General features: G+C 41.4%; 1 protein-coding gene across 8 annotated transcripts in view; it reads left to right on the forward strand.

Moving 5' to 3' along the window:
• Positions 1-284: 284 nt before the first annotated feature.
• slc29a4a (solute carrier family 29 member 4a) overlaps positions 285-22,394 on the forward strand; it is a 135,542-nt gene continuing 113,432 nt past the window's right edge. For 6 of the 8 annotated variants that reach the window (XM_059653913.1, XM_059653912.1, XM_048552821.2 and 3 more), the window contains exon 1: positions 285-631. The gene's annotated coding sequence lies outside the window, so the exon portion shown is untranslated. Of the gene's footprint in view, positions 632-1,022; positions 1,123-1,546; positions 1,610-22,394 lie in introns of those variants that run through there. The other 2 variants (XM_048552823.2, XM_048552824.2) reach the window with 2 other exon arrangements.

Raw genomic sequence — 22,394 nt, forward strand, 5'->3', positions numbered from 1 at the left:
TCTGATCCAGCCTTACCTGTCTGAGGTGTGCCAGGACACAACTGAACAGGTTGATTTGAATTAACCAAAAAAAAGTCTCCATCCTATTGTCAGAATAGACTATAGAACTATAGAATAGTTCGGGGCTCAGAAATAAACCACAGCAAATAAACCATTGGTATCCAATGGGAAGCCTCATCAATTCTTCTGCACAATTTACGCCAAAATGTATGAGTTTTAGGCACATTTTGCTTTTCCTTTTCTTTCCTTGCCTCCAGCCGCCTGCAGGCACACATGATCCTTGCTCTGTCAGAAAGGAGGGAGGTATTATTTAAAATGAGGGGGTAGAATGTGGTTGTTTCCAGATTCCGTTTGTGGAGGCTCAGAGAGAGAGAGGTGGGAGTCAAGAGACTGCCCGGGATTGAGATAGCAATGAGTGTAAGCACCAGGAGAGGACAAAAAAAATGTAACAAAATAAACAGCTGGTAGCTGAGTCCCCTCGTTATTGTGGCTGTGCTTGCACAGCGAGGTGAGCAACCTGTTGTATTGGATCGTCTGGCTTTAGTAGAGGAAGATACAAAGAAAGAGAGAGATACATTCAGACAGGACCAGGCGGAGAGGGCAGATGGATGATATACGCAGAGTGGAGAAGGTAAGGCTTAATTCGCCGTTGGATAACAGATTATTAAGTGGGGGGGGGTGAAGAGAAGGGAGGGGGTCTTTCATATCAGCAAAAGGCAACGATAAGTCAGCAGAGTGGAAATGGGGTTGAACAGCAGGCAGATCCACTGACATTTTGAGACGCTGACATTTTGTTTCCAGCATTGTTTTATTTCGGTGGTAACTAACAAACTGTGCTTTACAGCTTGTAATATATATATTCATCAGAATGGGTTTCCTGGGTATCTATCTGCACGTTGCACTTTACACTCCGTGCAAAGCTCGCATCTCTGATTTATCATAGAGACACATCATTGCGAATGAGCATTCGGAGGATCAGGAAAAAAAATTAACTGTGTTAAGACATTTTAATAAGAGTTTTGGGTAGGTTAGCAATTTCCAGCCGCTGGGAGAATTTCATTCCCAACAATTTGATACACGAGTTTTCCAAAGATTTCAAATACACATGGGACTGTAAAACAGGTGGGTAGAACTGCTTTCTGCAAATATTAACTGCTAAATCTATGTCTTTGCTTCATTTTCTGATTTGACTATTCTTTTGGGGATTAGTTAAAGGGCCCGGAAGACCTTGTAACAGTGACACCTGCTGTCTATCCCTGGAATTGGCGTTTGTGGCTTTCATGGGGTTTCTCCCAGTAGAGGAGAGAGGAGTAACGGCATTAACTTTTGCATAAACCTCTCGGCCCCAAACACAGTATAGAGGGGGATGCCCACAGAGTTATTAGGGTCAAGATAAAGTTACATGTCATGCAGAAAGATTTGGGGAACAATTTATTGAGAATTGAAGTTTTTTTGACAGTACTCTCGGTCCTGGACCGCATCAAGTTCTTGACCATGTATTTACTGCAGCCTCTGAAACCCTCAGTGAGAAACTGTTCACTGCTGTGTACTCCCTACGCAGGTCAGTACATTAGCGAAGAAGCTGATTCGCATTTGAGAGCTGATTGAGGTAAATCTGGCTGGAATGGCCCGGCCAGCTAGTTCCTTTTATCTGTGTTTATAAAGCTGTGAGTTGTCAGTGGCAGAAAGCATATTGACTGAAATAACTGTAGAGCCCTAGCCCACTGCTTGTAGATAATATTACTTTATTTTCCCTAAAAAAAAAGCCACTGTTAATAATTTACAAAATACATAATGGCAAAGATGCCCTCTAGCCAGATGGAATAATCATTGCAAGAAATGTTGAGGCCTCGCTGAATTTTTCTTTAAAACTGCTACTAAAATTTGCCATTTAAAGGAGTGGAACTCAGATTTTACAAATGAAGCCTAGAATAAGACATGTATATGGACCACTCCCTTGAGAGCTGTAAGCAAAATTGTGAAGGACCACTCAAAAATTGTCATTATGAAGACTGTGTAGAGTGAGGGTTTCCAGCATGCTTGATTTTGAAAGCCTTGTGTTTTACATATTCACTTTTAATCTCTGTTTTTGTGGACATTTGCAGACCTGTTGAGTAAGTTTGAATTATATTACTGTTTATTTAATCCTGGCCAATATTTTATCTCGTGACCATTGTCACAAAAGCAGATTACCTGGTTGTAGCTTTCATGTTGCATACTGTGTTTCCTGTCGAACAACAGTGAGTGCATTTCAAATACATTAGCTATAATGCATTTTGAGGCTCTCTTGTGATCGTCAAGGATGCACTATAAGTGCAAAGTGTTGCAGATGCTGGCAGTCTGAAATAAGAATGAAAAGTGCTTGCACAGGCTTAGCAGGACTGACAAAATGTACAAATTGTTTTAGGATCTGACAGAAAAGTTGAGGGTAGGATGGTTCCCCTTCCTTGGTGTTAGAATGAAGAATGTAATGGCCTCAGGAGATATGCAGACAGTAAGGAGGACGACAATGATGTCAGATAGTTGATCAGCCAAGATCTATTTGAATGACATAGCTGTCCCAATGGCCTAATCCTGCTCCTATATGTTCAAATGTATGGCATCACCTGTGGAGTAAGATGTACAGTCTCACAAGAAGAATCATTTGCTACTCAAAATATTAACTTTTCTTCTTTGTCCACTGATGCCGCTAGACCTGATGTGTTTCCCCAGCGCTTTTGGTCTACTGTGCAAAAATGCAAGTTCCTTTTTTTTAATGATTAAGCTTCTTTGAAACAAACTCAATTTTTCTTTGGATGGTTCAAATTAGTTACCTAAAGTAACGCGCTTCTACTGGGACAAAAACAGAAATTGCTGGAAAAACTCAGCAGGCCCGGCAGCATCTGTGGAGAGAAATCAAGAGTTATCGTTTCAGGTCCCATTTCGGAACTAAAGACCCCACTTCAAAATGTGTAAACTCCACACAGACAGTCGCTCGAAGCTGCAGTCAAACCCAGGCCCCTGGTGCTGTGAGGCAGCAGTGCTAACCGCTGAGTGAGTGTGTCACCCCCAATTTGATGGAAAAACCATTTTGGTTTGAATACAGAAATGATGAGGATTGTTCAGTCTGGGTGTCAGGCAACTTGCTGACCAGCATGCAAAAAAAAATACTGGCCAATGAGAGAAAGCTGTCAGCCTGTCAGATATCCTACTGGAGCTATGGGAAGGTGAGGTATGTAACTATATTACTGTCTGATAGATGCAATTAGATCAGAGACCCTCAAAGATGAACTATTTCAATCAGTAAATACTGTGTAGGTTTCTTCCAGTGCTCTGGTTTCTTCCCACAGTCCAAAGATGTGCAGGTTAAGTGGATTGGCCATGCTAAATTGCCCGTAGTGTTCAGGGATGTGTAGATTAGTGGGAGGATGGGTCTGGGTGGGATGCTGTGAGTGTCGGTGTGGACTTGCGGGGCCGAAGGGCCTGTTTCGACACTGTAGGGGTTCTATGATTGGACCAAAATGAACTCATCCAAGTCGGCAATTAAAACAGAAAATGCTGAAGGAACTAAACACTTTCATCACACCATCGAAAGTTAGAGATGGATGCATGTGTGTTGGGCAGAGTTCCCTCACTGCAGTAGGCTGCAGGTTGCTGCTTTGTGTAGTTAGAGGGATTAATTGGCTAAAGTCAGTGTTGATCCTGTCGCAGAGAAGGTTTCCATTTTAGATCTTTTGGCTTGTTCCTCCCTTTTTTTTTACATTTTTTTTGTTTCTTTCTCCACCAGTAACAATCCCCTTTGTCTTTTGCACTGGGCCTGCTAATTTTAGTGATGAGCTGGATGTGCAATTATGCTGCTTCATCGCTCGTACACAGAACTACTATTCACGTTTTCTCTGTAAGGAGTGCCGTCCAAAGCTGCAGCTTGCATGTAACAGAAGTGAGAGAAATTGCATCTTTTTATTTCTCAAAGACTTTCTGACCACCCCCCCCCCCCCACCGAGGGAGGTGGTGGTACAGTGGTAATGTCATGGGGCGAAGCGTTTAAAAACCCATGTTCTGGGGGCATAAGTTCAAAGCCCAGATGTTGAAATTTGAATTCAATAAAAACCCAGAATGAAGAACTAGTAGTTACTGTTGATTGTCATTAAAACCCAACTGGTTCACAAGTGCCATTTAGGGAAGGAAATCTGCTGTCTGGTCTGATCTGTAAATGGCTCTAGACCCAAATAAATGACGATTAACTGACTTAGAGTTATAGAGATGGACGGCACAGAAACAGACCCTTCAGTCCAACTCATCCATGCCGACCCGATATCCTAACTTAATCTAGTCCCATTTGCCAGCATTTCACCCATATCCCTCTAAACCCTTTCTATTCATCTACCCATTCGGATGCCTTTTTAATGCTGTAACTGTACCAGCCTCCACCACTTCCTCTGGCAGCTCATACACATGCCACCCTCTGTGTGAAAAAGTTGCCCCTGAGGTCCCTTTAAAATCTTTCCCCTCTCATCATAAACCAATGACCTCTCGTCTTTCCCTACCCTGGGAAAAAGGAGCTTGGCTATTCATCCTATCCATGCCGTCGTTGTGGGCAATAGATACCGGCCTGCATTGTTTTAAACAGTCATGAAAACCTTACATGGGCGTTAGTGGTTAAAGAGAGAACAGGGAGAAAATAATTAACTCTGGCTGCACCAGTCATTGGTTATCCCACTACGATACTGACTGCAGGAGCCTGACTGTGAACCAGCTCCTCGGTTTACACAAATTCCAAGAACCAAATCATTACTCTTGAGCCAGCTACTGGAGTAAAAGTGAGATGGATTTAGCAGTGCAGACTTGGGGAACCAATGCAAGGGCACTGGTCACCGAAATCTGATCTACAACAGGTTCAAAGACTCAACAGAGAGGATCAATCTGATGCATCATCACAGCTGTACAGGGAATGATAAATCAGAGAGAACACTAAATGCAAAAATCACGGAATTCAGAAACAACTTGGTGACTGGGGTGAAATGCTGCTGCACAAAATTAGTTGATGTTTTGTAAACATTGTGTTATCCATGCATAAATGTCCAGCATAGGTCAGAAAGCAGCAAAACCTAGGAATCCAAGGACTCTGTGTCAGTGCCCTTAATGCCAACTCATTTTCATATCCTGTTCCTCAATGCTTCATCATTCATTGCTTGCAATCTCTGCCATCAAGACTTCTTTCCATTTTGAGCACATTTACATTTTCTTTCTTTCCATGTGCCTCAGCAATCACGTATGAATACTTCATCCTTTTGTCACCTCCAGCTTGTTTCCTCAGCCAGTTGCTTTTTATGTTAAAGCAGGTGAGTTCTTTGGTTCAGAGACAAAGGAGCATTATGATTGACACAATCTCACTTCAAATGCAATTCCATTGATGAGAATTTTAAACAGGAATGTATCAATTAATTCATGCAGTTACTTCTCGGGTGGTCAACTGAGATGACTGTAAGTCGCTTAGAAGTGATCTTTGAATAAGATCTTGCTGCGTGGTTTACCGGAACTTCCCATCACACCAAACCTTCTGGTTTCCTGAATGCTCCTGTGTGTGCCTTTTTCAAGGATTTACACACAGCATGTACAATGCAGTTTGTGAAAGAGTTCCCCGGAATTCCCATCCTAATTGGCATTGTGTGTATACCTAACAGTACGTGGACTGCAGCAGCAGTTCAAAAACATAGCTCACCGCCACCTTCTCAAGGGCAACTAGGGACAGGCAATAACATAGAACATAGAACATTACAGCACAGTACAGGCCCTTCGGCCTTCGGTGTTGTGCTGACCTGTCATACTGATCTGAAGCCCATCTAACCTACACTACTCCAAGTACGTCCATATGCTTATCCAATGATGACTTAAATGTACCTAAAGTTGGCGAATTTACTATTGTTGCAGGCAAAGCGTTCCATTCCCTTACTACTCTGAGTAAAGAATAATAAATAATAAATGCTGTCCCAGCCAGCAAAACCCACATCCTGAGAGTGAATAAATCCTCTTCTGGGTATATGATCAGTTATTGGTTGTTTTGCATTGTCTGAACTTTCCATTGGATTAGCCATTTCAAGGATGTCTTTCTATCCTAATGTGGTTACCTGGCTGGCTTTGATCAGTTTGCTGTCATTAAACTTTTCTCTTTAAGGTATTTTCTAATCAACCTGTTCAGAGTTATTTTTATTTAAAAATATATACATTATTCATAAATTTTCTATAAGTAAATGCAACGTTTATGAAATAATTCGATGCAGACTTTGCAGAAAATACAGTGGAATTTTGACATTCTTCATTGGAGCTTCAATCCATTTGCAACAAAAAATGGCATTTTCTGAACATGAAAAGAAACTATTCACACTCTCATTAAGACTACAAGGGTAAAATACAGTAGGGTGTCTCAAAACATAACAGACCCTTGTTATATTTGGCAGAAAGAGCTATGCTATGAAATATATCTGGAGAAGGCGTGACTTGACCCCAGGCCTCCTGGCTCAGAGGTAAGGATAGTAGCACTGGCCCTCACCTGAAGCATGGTGACCCTCAGGTTAAACTCACTGCCAGTCATCTCTCTATTGCATCCTTTGGGACTATGACAACTTTACCATAAGTGCCCCACTGTTCTCTTTAAATTAGAATTGTTCTACTCAATTCAGCAGCATCACTGTAATTAATATGTGAAGTAATTAGCATGTATTATACCCTTCTGCTTTGTGCATTACAAACATTGTTGTAAAATTATAGGCCACCTGTTAACCCTCTCCTTACAAAACATACGTATCTATAATAAAATGCTTTATTTTGTTAGTCTAATCCTTTGTTCCCAGATATTAGTCATATTTTAATTTAGTATTAATAAACATTAATCAAAATTTTGTCCTTGCCTTCCATAATTTTATTCTAGAGCTTTTACTGTTCTTTTATATTCTCACAACTGGTTGAATCTCAAACCATTTACTTCCCCTCAAGTTTCAGATCTCTCAGTCTGGCTTTGCTAATTTTGTAACTCTGTTAAGTTTGCCATTAGCCACGGGGGAGCTCTTTTATGAAATGTACCGCAGAAAGTGGGGTATGACAGAGGGAGGTGGTAGGCAGAAAATACACGCCAAATGTTCTGTTTTATATAATGGAGCAGGCATATGTGCCTTGTGTGACAGGAATTCATTAAGGTGCAGGAGGAATTCTGCAAATTGTTATCTGCTCCCAATGATAAGATGGACATAACATGGGACAGTACACTACAGTACAGGCCCTTCGGCCCACCATGTTGTGCCAACCTATTGTCCTACTAAGATCAATCTACCCTGGATACCCAACATTTTACTGTCCTCCATGTGCCTATCCGAGAGTCGCTTAAAAGTTTCTGACTCCACCACCACTGACGTCAGCGCATTCCACACGCCCACCACTCTCTGTGTGAAGAACCTACCTCTGACATCTCCCCTATGCTTCCTCCAGTAACCTTAAAATTATGCCCCCTCGTAATAGTCATTTCCGCTCTGGGAAAATGTCTCTGACTATCTACTCTATGTCTGTCATCATCTTGTACACCTCTATCAAGTCACTACTCATCCTTCTTTGCTCCAACCTTTCCTCATAAGACCTGCTGTACAGTTCAGGCAACATCCTGGTAAATCTCCTCTGCACCCTCTTTAAAGCTCTCACATCTTTCCTGTAATGAAGTGACCAGAACTGAACACAGTAGTACACAGCAAGCAGCAAGAGGGTGGGAGCTCATCAACATGATTTCTGTTCGTTCAAATGAAAATAAATATAGCTATTAACTAAAAATGATTGAATTAACCCGCGTAAGAATTGGATGTCGAGTGAAGATAGGAAATCAAATAAGGTTTTAGATTTTATGTAAAGGGTTATTTAATACCCTTGCTGTGAAGGAGCCATTGGGAAACAGTGACCATTATATGATACGATTTTGCATTAAACTTGAATGTGATATAGCTTATTCTGAAACTGATGTCTTAAATTTAGACAAAGGAAACTGTAATGGTGTGTCTACAGTCGATGGGGGAGAAAATATGGAGAGATTTGATGGTGGACAGCTTTGGATAGTATTTAAAAAGTATGAGATCGTCTACAGTAGATGTACATTTCGCTAAGTCACAGGTACCCAATGGGAAAAGTGAATCAATTACGGCTAACAAAAGAAGTCAAAGATTGGATTATATAAAAGGTTGTCGGAAAAAGCGATAAGCCTGAGGATTAGAAGCAATTTTGAGCCCAGAAAAAGATGGCTAAGGAATGAATAAAGACAAGCAAGACCAAATATGAGTGCAAACTAGCAAGGACTAGAAAGGTACAAAGATAGAAAGGCTCAGAAGGTTGGGGCAGCATCAAAGGAGAGAAGTCAGAATTAATGTTTTGGGCTCAGTGACCCTTCCTCAGAACAGAGCATCTGTTCTGTTTCTGATTTCCACCATTCACAGTTCTTTCAGTTTTTATTTAGGATTATAGAGGTAATGGAGACTGGAAAATTTATGGTGGAGAACAAGGGAAATGGTAGAGACATTATATGCTTACTTTGCGTCTATCTTCATGACAGAAGATACACAAAAAGTTTCAGAATTGTTAGTGAAACTGAGGAACTAAAAGAAATTAGAATTAGTGGAGAAATAGTGCTTGAAAAGTTAACAGGATTGAAGGTTGATAAATGGATCTGATGATCTTTACCCTATGGCATTGAATGATGTGGCTGTAGAAATAGTGAATGCCCTGATTTTATTTATTGCAAAATTCTGTAGATTCTGCAACGGTTCCTGCAGACAGGAAAGTAGCAAATGTAACACCAGAATTCAAGAAGGGATGGAGAGGGAGAATGAAGAACCTCAGTCCAGTTCGTTTCGAAGAATAGGAGGTGATCTAATTGAAAATTACATTATTCTTTCAGGGTGTGACAGAGTTTCTGTTGTATTGTTAGGCTGTAAGTACTTAATGGGTTCTTTAAGGTCTGATTAAAACAATAACAGTAAGAAATGTGTGCTCAAATACATAACAAACATATTTGTTTAATATACTCAATATGCGTATAAACTAATGAGAGAATCTACTTTGTTAAAATACTTTATACATAAGCAAACTAATGAGCCTTACTACCTTTCAGCTTTTCGGGAACTGGAAATAGCAGAGCTGTATCAGAGATAATGGGATAATCTCTGATGAAGGGTCTAGGCCCGAAACATCAGCTTTTGTGCTCCTGAGATGCTGCTTGGCCTGCTGTGTTCATCCAGCCTCACATTTTATCATCATAGCAGAGCTCTATCTTGTGATTCCATGAGCCCAGTCTGATGAATGTGAAAGTCCAACGCGTGGGGCAAAGTCCCCAGCATTGATACTGTTCTGAATCTAATGTTGCATGTTGTACTACCATTTCTTGGTACTATTGGTACTGTTCCAGGCATTCTGCTGTGCAAAAGGAACTCCAGGTGACTCTGTGAAAATAGCACAAGTGTCTGGTTCCCAGGTCCCAGCTGAGGTCAGTGCAGCGACCTTCCAGCCAAAACGGGCTGTTTTTGCGCAAGGCCAGCTTTCCCGGTAATTTTCTATTCACTTCGATTGCTCATTGTCATGTCCAATTAACCCGAGTGATTAATCCTGAGAAACCTGGTTTGGAGATATCATTTTTAAACCCAACACTACAGCTGTATACAGAATGCCTCCCCCTGATTGGTGAGTTTAGATGTAATCTCAGAATAAGGGGTAATGAGGAGGAATTAGTTCCCTCAGAGGAGGCAGAATCTTTGGAATGAAAACAGAAATTGCTGGAGAAACTCAGCAGGTCTAGCAGCATCTGTGAACAGAGAAAGCAGTGTCAACATTTCGGGTCTGGTGACCCTCCTTCTGTTCTGAGCCGCTGAGTTCCTTCAGCTATTTCTGTTTTTGTTTCAGATTTTGAGCATCTGCAGGTCTTTGTTGTTTGTTTAACAAACCTTTGGAATTCTCTGCCCCAGAGGGCTGTGAAAGCTCAAAATTGAGCAGGTTCAACACAGAGATCAATAGATATTAGGTGACTAATGACTTCAAAAAGTATGGAGGTTGTGTGGGAAAGTGAGATAGACAATTAGCCACCATCTTATTGAATGGTTTAATAACTAATAAACTCTCCTCTGTCCCGATGAAGAGAGGTCAAAGTTCAAATTTGTGGTATTTTAAAATTTCCAATGTGTTGTCCCAATCTCTTGCTACAACTTTATTGGAAGAGTAGTTGGAACCTCACAGTATCAATGGCCATTGTTCAATGTTTACACCATTTTACCCTGGGAGGGGCTTATCACCAATTGTCAATCAGTGGATTTGCTACAAAATACCAGGAGATTATTTTTAGCATCTCTCCAGTCTTAATGTTTTTGCAACTGCCGTTATTAATCCAAAATGATCCAGAAACCTTCAAGTTTAAAATTTTCACCCTTGTTTTCAAACCCTACAATTGGCTCAGTCTTTGAAATCTCTTCCAGCCCCACAGAGCTCATGGGATATTCTGTGCTCCTCTAATTCTGGCCTTTTTATGTTTTGCTGATGAAAGACAATACCTAAAACCTACCTTTTAACTAAGCCTTGAGCCATCTGGCCTCTGGCCTGAAGTTTTTCAGACAGGGCTAAGTACTAACGGAGCAACCCAGCATTTTCCCAGTCTCCATCTTCCCACCCTCCTACCCTGCCACCTGAAAAATCTCAAGCAGCACCTCTTAATGTGACTCAGTATCAAATTTTACTTTTAATGTCCCTGTGAAGTGCCTTGGAACATTCTGATACGATAACTAAGACCATAAGACACATGAGCAGAAATTAGGCCATTCAACCCATTGAGTCTGCTCGCCATTCAATCATGGCTGATAAGTTCCTCAACCCCATTCTCCTGCTTTCTCCCTGTAACCCTTGATCCCCTTGATAATGAAGTACCTGTCTATCTCAGTCTTAAATGTATTCAATGACCTGGCCTCCACAGCGTTCTGTGGCAGTGTATTCCATAGACTCACCACTCTCTGGCTGTAGAAGTTTCTCCTGATCTCCGTTCTAAAAGGTCTTCCCTTTACTCTAAGGCTGTGCCCTCGGGTCCTAGACTCTCCTACTAATGGAATTATCTTCCCAACATCCACTCTATCCAGGCCATTCAGTATTTTGAAAGTTTCAATTCGATCTGCCCCCATCCTTTTCAACGCCAATAAGCGTAGGCCCAGAGTCCTCAAGCATTCCTCATTTGTTAAGCTTTCCATTCCTGGGACCCTTCTCATGAACCTCCTCTGAACCAGCTCCACGGTCAGCACATCCTTCTTGATATTTGGGGCCCAAATGTGGCCTGACCAGCACTTTATAAATCCTCAGTAGTATATCCCTGCTTTTATACGCAAGTCCGCTCAAAATTAATGTCAACACTGCATTTGCCTTCCTGACTACTGATTCAACCTGCAAGCTTACTTTGAGAGAATCCTTAACTAGAACTCCCAAGTCTCTTTCCACTTCAAACTTCTGAATTTTCTCCCCATTTAGAAAGTAGCCCATGCTTTTATTCTTCTTACCAAAGTGCATGACCTCACACTTTCCCACGTTGTACTCCATCTGCCACTTTACTCACTCTCCTAACCTGTCCAAATCCTTCTGCAGTCTCCCCACCTCCTCAATACTGCCTGTCCCTCTAACTATCTTTGTCTCATCTGCAAGCTTAGCCAGAATGCCCTCAGTTCCTTTATCTAGATCGTTAATGTATAAAGTGAAAAGTTGTGGTCCCAACACTGACCCTTGCAGAACACCACTAGACACCAGCTGCCACCCTGAGAAAGACCCTTTACCCCCACTCTCTGCTTTCTGCCAGACAGCCGATCTTCTATCTATGCTAGCACCTTGCCTCTAACACCATGGACTTTATTCTTACTCAGCAGCCTCCTGTGCAGCACCTTGTCAAAGGCCTTCTGGAAATCCAGGTAGATAGCATGTAAGTTGCTCACATCTTACAAAATTTCTGCACAATAGGTGTTTAACCTTCAGCTGCTGAGGTCAAGGCTGTGGAATTCCTACCTTAAAAAAACACTGTAATTTGCATTGCATTGGCCCATTTAAAGTGGCCCTTAAACCAATCTCTTTCCCCAAAGTTTAGACCTCACTTGCCCTAATGTATCCTAAATAGCTCTGTCTCAAATTTCATTTGATAAAACAGTTTGGGACATTTTACTACATTTTGAGTTGCAATAGAAATTCACAAAGTGTGTTGTTGCAAGATGCAGATTAAATTTATACATCGTTCAGCTCGTAATTTATTAATATGTGATGCATTTTGAAGCTCATGTCTTCTGAGAAGTGAAAGAGTAGTTAACATTGTGTTTTTGGAATACCATTTAGGATGAAAAATAATCCTGAAAGCTCCATAGTAAAAATATGAACAATTTTGACAAATGAAAAACTGGTTAATATTAAATCTAAAATATAGAAAAATAAAAACTAATAAAGTGCTGCCAATATATCTCCTCTATAATCTGGAAATGAATGTAAGATGAAAACTTGAAACTTAAAATAACTATTTCTAAACTTGAAACAGCTCTGCTCAAATGAACAGTTGTGTCTTCAGAGTGAACGAGCATTTTGCCTGGAAGATTCCATTTGTTTCACCCCATTGTCCTTTATTATTCTAATCGTGTGTATACAGTGACACTCAGCATTTAAATTGCTTTGCCTCTCTTTGTCATTGCACGAAGATCCTCCAGTGAATTTCACAGAGGTCTTCACCCCAGAGCATGCATGGTTATGGTCTGAATTCAATCCACACAATCGACATTTCATTCCTTTTTATACCTTTGCATTTATTGATGCCAATAAGTGCAGACAAAAACAAAATGTCACAGAGGATGTAATGGATGAGGGTAACAGGAGAGAAGTGTTAGCATGATTTGCTTATGTAAAATGCTGGCATAAATTGAGTTGGAAACGAAGAATTAGTATTTTCCTTTATGCATTCATGCGACAGTAGAGTTGCTGGCAAAGTTAACATATATTGTCCATCCCTAACTACCCTCGAGAAGTTGGCAGTAAGAGTTCTTTCTTAATCAGTTGCAACCCATGCTGCTGTTGGGTACACTCAGTGTTTGGGAGTACAGAGCTCTGCCAAAGAGTGACAAAGTGCAAGCATGCCTTGATGAGACCAAGACAAAAAGCTTCAATTTCATGCCTCTTCACAGCAAGGTTTAACTGACTGCTGTTAGGAAGGGAGTTCCAGCTTTCTGATCCTGTGGTGATGAAGGGATGGCGATGAATTTCCAAGCCAGGATCATGTGGGACATGGAGAAGAACCTGCAGGCCACTGTATTTCCATACGCTCATTATTCGTTTCCATCTAGGTGATGGAGGTCTTAGATTTGGAAGGTATTTTCAAAGAAGGCTTGACAAGTTGCTGCAGTGTATCTTATGGATAGTACCCACTGCAGCTATAGTGTCCCATTGTTGGTGATGGTAAATGTTTAAGGAGGATGGGGTACCAGCCAAGAGGGTGGCTTTGTCTGGGACACTGTTGACCTTCTTGAGTATTGTTAAAGTTGCACTCATTCAGAAAAGTGCAGAGTATTCCATGACCTTCCTGGCTTGTGTCTTACAGATGATGGAAATCTTTCAAAGAGTCAGAGGTGAATCAGTCATAGTAGAATACCAAGCCTCTGATCTGTCTTGCAGCCGCAGAACTAATGCATCTAGTCCAGTTCAGATTCTGTTGAACGGTAACTCTAAGGATGTTGATGGTTGAGAATTCAGTGGTGGCATTACCATTGAATGTCAAGGGGAGATGGTTAGATTCCCTCTTGCGGTCATTGGCTGTCACTTCTGTGGCATGATTGCCACCTACCATATACTAGTGCCTGGGTGTTGCCCAGGTGTTTCAATATGCAGTCATGGACTGCTTCAGCATCTGAGGATTCACAACAGGCATGGCATTGTGGCACAGTGATTAGCAATGTTGCTTCACAGCAATGAGGACCTGGGTTCGATTCCACCCTCAGGTGACTCTGTGTGGAGTTTGCACATTCTCCCCGTGTCTGTGTGGGTTTCCTCCGGGTGCTCCGGTTTCCTCCCATAGTACAATGATGTGCAGGTTAGGTGCTATGGTCAGGTTAAGGCCATGCTAAATTGCCCATAGTGTCTAGGCTGGGAAATGCAGAGATGGGTTCAGGGTGGGATGCTCTTCAGAGGCTCAGTGCAGTCTTGGTGGGCTGAATGAAATACACTGTAGGGATTCTAAAAAAAATTGCGAGATCATTTGAGAAAATCCTCACTCTGACCTTCTGTTAGAGGGAAGTTCATCATTTGGAGTGTAGCATACTGCAGTATGTTCAACATGGCATCTTTATTGCATGTGAGCATGTGACTTCATGGTAGAAGTTACATGACTGCACCAAACCCTGTAGAACATTTTGACATGTTTTCAATTCAATCTAAACATTCGTCTTTTTATACAATAAACAAAGTGTACACCATCATGGACATTTTGAGTTCGCTAAGCTACCACGTGTATACTTGACTGTGCTCATATATTAGCAATTGTTATTCCATCTAGTCCTCACCTTAGTTCAGTGATTTACACATACAGCTCATGTGATCTTAAAGGTGTTTGTGTCTTGTGATGGTGGTTGGCTTTTTCTCCAGCCTCTGCTGGTTGGAAAGATGTGCTGTCTGGTACAGTTCGACTGACTCTTCTGTTTTACACAGTTGCATTAGACACACCTTCCCTTTCATTACACTAGCTGTGTCTGGCAAGGTAATCTTTTCATTTTGTGAGTTCAGCATCAACATTTCTTTGTGTTCCTGCTGTTGGAGCCTATCTGTCTTATACTGTCTGCTTGTCAGCCTATGTGACTGTGAAACACTGTCGAACTCTCCTGGTGTATATCAGGTAACTAGTCATAGCTTTCAACTAGTGTCTGTTGCGATGAGTGGTGCTGTTTTCATGTCTAGTATATGGAATTCCACATCTTCAGATTTGCCACAGAACGGGGTTTTCAGACTAATTTTCCCCCTTGAGGGCATTGTTCTATCGCAGTGACTTAACTTTATCTTCATGGCTTTCACTTTGAATTGCCATTAAGTGTGATTTTGCATGGGTCTGTGAAGCTCATAATGTTGCAGAAAGCAACAGTAACTGTCTGGCACTTCACATACGTTTGATGCTCATGGTCTGCTGTCTCCGTCAAAACAGTTGCCATTTGTAGTTTGATTTGTAGTTGCCAACCTGCTGTAAAGTGTAGGTTGAATGATCCAAATCTTCATCTGACATCTCGTTGGTACCAAGCTAGATTTGTCTGAATTGCTTTCTGACATCAGTGCAACAGTCATCTTTATTGGCCTGTTTGTCTGTTTCCTAGCTAAACACTTGCGTGCAGAATGGCTTCATCTCGCACAGCAAAAACACTTTTTTTTCTTTCTCTACGCTGGAAATGCTCCATGCAGGGTGGCACTGTGGCTCACTGCGCGAGAGACCCAGGTTCAAGCCTACCCCCAGGTGACCAGCTGTGTGGAGTTTGCACATTCTCCTGCTGTCTGCTGGGGTTTCCTCCGGGTGCTCTGGTTTCCTCCCACAGTCCAAGGGTATGCAGGCTATGTGGATTGGCCATGCTAAATTGCCCTGCAGCAGCTAGGGATGTACAAGTTAAGTGGATTAGCCATGGCAATTACAAGGGTTGGGCGAGATGCTCTTTGGAAGGTTAGCGCAGGCTTAGTGGGCAGAATGGCCTCTTTCTGCACTGTAGGGATTCTATGCTTTCTTTTGCTTTGTGTAATGAATAATTGCTTTGTAGTACAGAACACAAACCCAGCTAAAATGAGATAGAAGTTGAAGATCAGAGCTAGGATGCAAAATACAGATGGATAAAAGGAATACTATTTTATACTGCATGAGAAGAAGATGCTGATTGGCTGGGCCATCTTCGACATGCAGCAAGAACAGTTAACTATCGTTCTTAGTTCACAGGCTAGGGTGGTAGATTCAGGTTGGCCAGGATATACTTACGGGAATGCAAAGGAAAGCTGTTTCCAGAATGGAAAAAGGAACAATGTATGTACAAATTCCTTTTGCCTACATAAAAAGGGTTCTGTGCACAAATATGTTAGCTTCAAGCATGCATTGCACTGGAAGTCCGACTAATAGTCTGAAATTAGTTTCAGTGTGACTCTTTTTGGAGCCTGGATTATTTAATTAATGATTTCCAATGACAGATTCACATCTAATGGTGGATATTCGCTTTTCAGGCTTGCAAGCACGTGGTTGGTTGAGTGCGAGTGGTCTGCTACTAATGGTGCCTGGCATTTGCTGTTTAATACGCCAGTCATTGGGATGACCAGCCCAATACCTGGCATCACACCATACTCGAAACTCACGTATCCGCTTGGCAGCCACATCCAGTGATCACAGTGGGGTTTACTGCAAAGCAGTAATGTGAGACCATGTGCTTTGCCTATTGTCCAAATTTTTATGGCAGTTCCCTTTCCAGGGTAATCTGAGGTAGACTGGGCACCACAGCCCAGAGATATGGTGGATTGGCCATACTGAATTGACCAGGGATGTGCAGGCTAGGTAGGTTAAACATGGTGAATGCGGGATAGGGTGGGGATGTGGGTCTGTGTGGCATGCTCTACGGAGGGTCACTGCAGTCCTGATGGGCTGAATGGCCTCTGTCTGCACTGTAAGAATTCTATGATTCATTACTTAGAGTCCAAAGCGATTCACATAGTCCCTGTCATGAGTGTTAGTGAAATACAGTGCTCAATGATTTGATTAGACTGTCTGTTATCACACAGGATAGCTTTTATATGCTACATTACATATTGATCAATGACTCTTTTTCACTTTGGTGCTTATATTTGAATATGTGCCACTCATATGTAATGTTCCCTTGGGGTTCATGCAGGTCCTCAAAGCTTTGAAAATTTCTGCTAAGTGTATTCCTGCTCTTCCAAAATATTTATGGTGAAATAGATTTTGAAACAGTCTTTTCCCAACTATGATAAAAGTGTTACTGAGATAGTAGGAACTGCAGATGCTGGAGAATCTGAGATAACAAAGTGCAGAGCTGGTTGAACACAGGAGGCCAAGCAGCATCATAGGAGCAGGAAAGCTGACATTTCTGAGAAAATTCTGAAGAAGGGTCTAGGCCCGAAACGTCAGCTTTCCTGGTCCTCCGATGCTGCCTAGCCTGCTGTGTTCATCCAGCTCTACACCTCGGTATCTATGATAAAAGTGTAGCGACTTGTAACTGTTCTGCCTTGCTCAACAAATTCATTGCTATTTTATATTTCTACCATTGTGAATTGTGAAAGTTCAGTTTACCTATCACTTGAACAGGGGCTGAGAGGGGGAAAGCTGCAGATAATTTCTTTTAACTAGTGGTTTAACTGTACTTTGCTTTGCTTTCATTTTGTTTTTAAAGCTTTAGATGCAGGTACGTACATCTATCTGTAACTGGTTTGTGACAGCACTACAGCAGTTACCTTAGTATTATTTCCAACACCATATTTTGAGTGTACAATTTCAGCAGTGAGTTCAATATGAGGTATTTATTGAAGTGAATTTCAAATGTCTACCTAAAGAGTGAGGGTGTGTGGGCTTGTGTGTGTGTGTGTGTTCATGGGAGAGGTCACGTGGCTGTGACATGATAAATATTTAGATCAAAGATAAAATGAGGTTTAAAGCTAAGGGCCCCAGTGAAACCCAGAGTGGGCAGTGAGCAGTGTATTTTCAACTAATTATTACTTATGGTAATATCAAAAATGGCTTCTGTCATGTTGATGACTGAGACTAGACTGATAGACTGGGATTTGGCCAAGTTGAACCTTCCTTCAGTTTGTAGACATAAGTTTTCCACTTTGGTGGTTAGATGGGGCAGTGATGTTGTTCTTGAACATCTTGGCTTGATGCCTAGCTAGTCTTAGAGTGCAGGTCCTCAGCAAAACATGGGGATGTTCAGTTTTGTTATTTGGAGTGAATGAAATTGGCTGAAGTCTAGCTGCTATGAGGGTGAGGTTTTCAGGAAGGAATGTGCACTTTGTAATTCTGGCTGAAGATGATAGCAAATGCTTCCAGCCTTGTTATTTGCACTCAACGTAGTGAGTTCCCACCGCAGTGAGGATGGGGGCCTCCTCCCCCCTGTTAGCTGTTTAATCCACTACATTCATGACTAGATGTGGTAAATAGATTATTATGGCTAAAATCAGTCTCATTGTGAAAGTGTGGGTTGTCATGTTACCTTCCAAAGAACAAGAGGAGTAGAAAAACATGATAAAACCAGAAGCTGAAATAAATGGCTTGACCCCAGTGCAAACTATGCATTTAGCCAAATTTATGGGTGAATAGAAATTCTCGTTGGTATCTGGGGAATTTGGACTAATCTACAAGAGCAGTCTGTACAAAAAACTCTCTTCTTTTAAAGTTTACGTCATCACTAAAAATGTAGAACCATTCTAACACATTAAGGAGGGAGCATCACAGGATCTGAGGTGCAATCCTTTGAATAAAGCATTAAAATTGGACGTTTCCAGCCAACATTCAGACAAAAGTAGGAAATGTTCCCAGTCTCTTGGCCAACATGCTTCTCCTTAGCTAACGCCACCAAACAGATCAAGTAGCCGTCTATCTCATTGCTATTCTGTGAGATCTTACTGTGTACAAACTACCTTCTGGGATCGGGGCAGAACATGAATCATCAGCTCCTAGAAGTAACTCCTTTGAGATTGGGTTTGGAGAGACGATATTGAACAATGAGATAAGTGTCTTCAAAAGTAGAAATCTCTCTCCAGCAAGTACATACCAAATCATATAAGTACCAGTTGCCTGCAGCTACCAGTGGAGTAATTTTTAAAACACTCAGCCCATTTCTTTAACATTGGTAGGTCAGATGAATGAGCCACTTAATGTTTTATTTCTCTGATGAATGCTAATGGAATCTAGTTAGCCAAGTTTGAGTTTTCCTAAACCTGAGACGTGCAGAGCACTAACATTACAAATTACGAGCAATACCAGTGAATTTATTGGAATCTCTGAAGGATGTAAAAATATATTGGCATCCAGTAGTGTGTGGAGCATCATACAATTTTACTTTCAGATAATATTTCATGTGAGACTTCTGATTAAGTTGAAATCTCTTGGGAAAATTGGATAATAAATTATTCAATAACTGGAAACAAAAGCCATCGTTTATAGTATCAGTGCTAATTGCACAACTGTATTAAGAACCACCTTGAAAATTGGTCAGACTCTGCATTATCAACGATTTCTAAATATTTTTATTGGTGGTATAAGATTGTGGTTAAACTTTACAGATGACTGTGTGTTGAAAGGAGAAATAACATGATGCTTGTAAGGAAGTGATACAATTTGAACTCTTGCTTTTACTTTGGGTTGACACAAATATATTAACCCAGTTTATGGAAGGCAGGTGGCTCTACAGTGACAGTTTACACTGCGGTGAAGCCTGTTGGAAGTAACCAAATTATGGAACAGGCACTCTAACATTAACTTACCAATGGGTTGGATCTGTATCTAGTACATATGTCAACTTCAGAAACTTTGAAAAAGCCAACCTCTGTCTTCAAAGAGTTTTTTCAGCGCTTGCGTTTCACAAAATCTGTTAACTTAAAAATAACCTTGCGTTGAAACCTGTGTCATGTGAAATCACTTAACTACCTAATAGTACAATGGGACACAACCTGGTAACTTGAGCTGTAAATGTAGTCAACATTTTGAGTTGTAGAGGTCTGCAGCATGGAAGTAGGCCCTTGGGCCCAAGTTGTCCATGGTGCCCAGTTTTCACAATTAACCCAGTCTCATTTGCTTGCGTTTGGTCAATGTACCTCCATACCTATCCCAGCCAGGTTGTCCAAATGTTTGTTAAATGACAGATTGTACGCATCTCCACCACTACCTCTGGCAGCCTGTGCCAGGCTCTCGCCATCCTCTGTGTGGAAAAAAATTGCCCTTCGGGACCCTTTTGTATCTCTCCCCTCTCACCTTACGTCTATGCCCTCCAGTTTTAGACTCCACTACCATGGGGGAAAGCTGTTCGCTATCTACCTAATCTATGCCTCTCATGATTTTATAAACCTCTATTAGGCCGTCCCTCAGTCTCCTACGCTCCAGGGGAAAAAAATCCCATCCTATCTAATCTCTCCTCATAAAATCAAACCTTCCAGCCCAGGCAACACCCTGGTAAATCTTTGCTGCACTCTTTCTAGTTTAATAATATCCTAATAATATCCTTTCTGTAGTGGGGCAACCAGAACTGCACACAATACTCTAAATATGGCTTTATCAAAATCTTGTACAGCTGCAACCTTCTTTTCATATTAAAAGGATAAGCAAAGCATGATAAAGCCTGAAGAGGGATTGAAGTGTCAAGGACAGAAGATACATTTTCTTGTGTAAAGCCCGAGTATGAATCTGCAGGTGGAAAACTTTGATTTTTAAAACTCTATTTGACATATTTTCAAAATTTTTGAGGTCTACATTAAACATGAATTTTGCAATGTTTTAAACCCTAAAGCAATATTTGCATAGTTTTATTGGAAATTACTCTGTCTAGTTGATGTTCAAAAATTAATTATTCTTCTTTATGTTTTAAACCTCCTCCTCCTACCTGAAGCTGTTAATCAATAACTGGAAGAGAAATGTTTTTATTCTTAAATTAGTTAGTTGACAGGCAAATCAAACGTCATCATATTTTCTGTAAAATTATTCCAGTCAGGCTTGTAGGAAACACCTTTAACATTGTGTACATTGCTCACAGAAAGATTCCCCTTTTGCCTCCCATCAGCTGGTGGTGCGTTTGGAAGAGGTATTGGTTTGTTTGCTGGAAAACATTGGTTTTTGGATTTTGCAATTAAATTAATGCTTTCTGGTTCGTTTTGCTTGACGTTAAGTTTAGAGAGGATCATAGGCAAGGCTGAAACATTTGCAAGCACCTTCAGCTCAAAATGCTGAGTGGACAATTCATCTTGTTCCCTTCATGAAGCCCTCAGTTTCATAGGTACCAGTCTCCAGCCAATTTGATTCATTCTACGTGATATGAAGAAATGGCTGAAGGCATTGGGTACTGCAAAAATTATGAACTCTGATAACTTCCGGCGATAGTACTGAAGAATAGTGCTTTACATCTTGCTGAGCCCCTAGCCGCCTTGGCCCAGTACAACGACAATACTTGAATCTGGCTGACAATGTGGTAAATTGCCCAAACATGTCTCATGAACAAAAAAGACTAATCTGGCCAACTGTCACCCCCCAATAGACTACTCTCACTCATCAGCGACGTGCTGGAAGGTGAGATCAAGAGGCATTTACTCAACAATAATCTGCTCAATAATACTCAGTTTGAGTTCCATAAGGGCCATGCAGCTCCTGAGCACATTGCAGCCTTGGTCCAGCCATGAACAAGAGACCTGACTTCTGGTCGAGAAGTGGCTTTCCTTGACTTTAAGGCAGCGTTTTACTGTACGTTGTGAAGCCCCAGCAAAACTGGACTCAATGGGAATGGGGGAGATCTCTCCACTGGTTGGATTCATACCTGAGACAAAGGAAAATAATTGTGGTTCGTCAGTGACTTCTGTCTATCATAAAGTTAGAGGTGGGCAAGTTTGCTGATGATTTCACAATGTTTAGCACCATTCATAGCTCCACAGGTAATGAAGCAGTCCATGCTCAAGCATAGCTTGGAAAATATCCAGCTTTAGAACATAGAACATTACAGTGCAGTACAGGCCCTTTGGCTCTCGATTGTGCACCGACCTGTGAAACCAATCTGAAGCCCATCTAACCTACGCTATTCCATTATCATCCATATGTTTATCCAATGACCATTAAAATGCCCTTAAACTTGGATAGTCTACTACTGTTGCAGGCAGGGCATTCCACACCCTTACTACTCTCTGAGTAAAGAAACTACCTCTGACATCTGTCCTGTATCTATCACCGCTCGATTTAAAGCTATGTCCCCTTGTGCTAGCCATCACCATCTGACGAAAAAGGCTCTCACTGTCCACCCTATCCAATCCTCTGATCATCTTGTATGTCTCTATCAAGTCGCGTCTTAAGCTTCTTCTCTCTAATGAAAACAGCCTCAAGTCCCTCAGCTTTTCCTCATAAGACCTGCCCTCCAGACCAGGCAACATCCTGGTAAATCTCCTCTGCACCCTTTCCAATGCTTCCACATCCTTCCTATAATGTGGCAACCAGAACTGTACGCAATACTCTAAGTGTGGCTGCACCAGAGTTTTGTACAGCAGCAACATGACCTCATGGCTCTGAAAATCAATCCCTCTACCATTAAAACCTAACACACCATATGCTTTCTTAACAACCCTTTCAACCTGGGTGGCAACTTTCAGGGATCTATGCACATGGACACTGAGATCTCTCTGCT

The sequence above is a fragment of the Stegostoma tigrinum genome, chromosome 23 (genome assembly GCF_030684315.1).
Source record: "Stegostoma tigrinum isolate sSteTig4 chromosome 23, sSteTig4.hap1, whole genome shotgun sequence".
NCBI classification, from domain to species: Eukaryota; Metazoa; Chordata; class Chondrichthyes; order Orectolobiformes; family Stegostomatidae; genus Stegostoma; species Stegostoma tigrinum.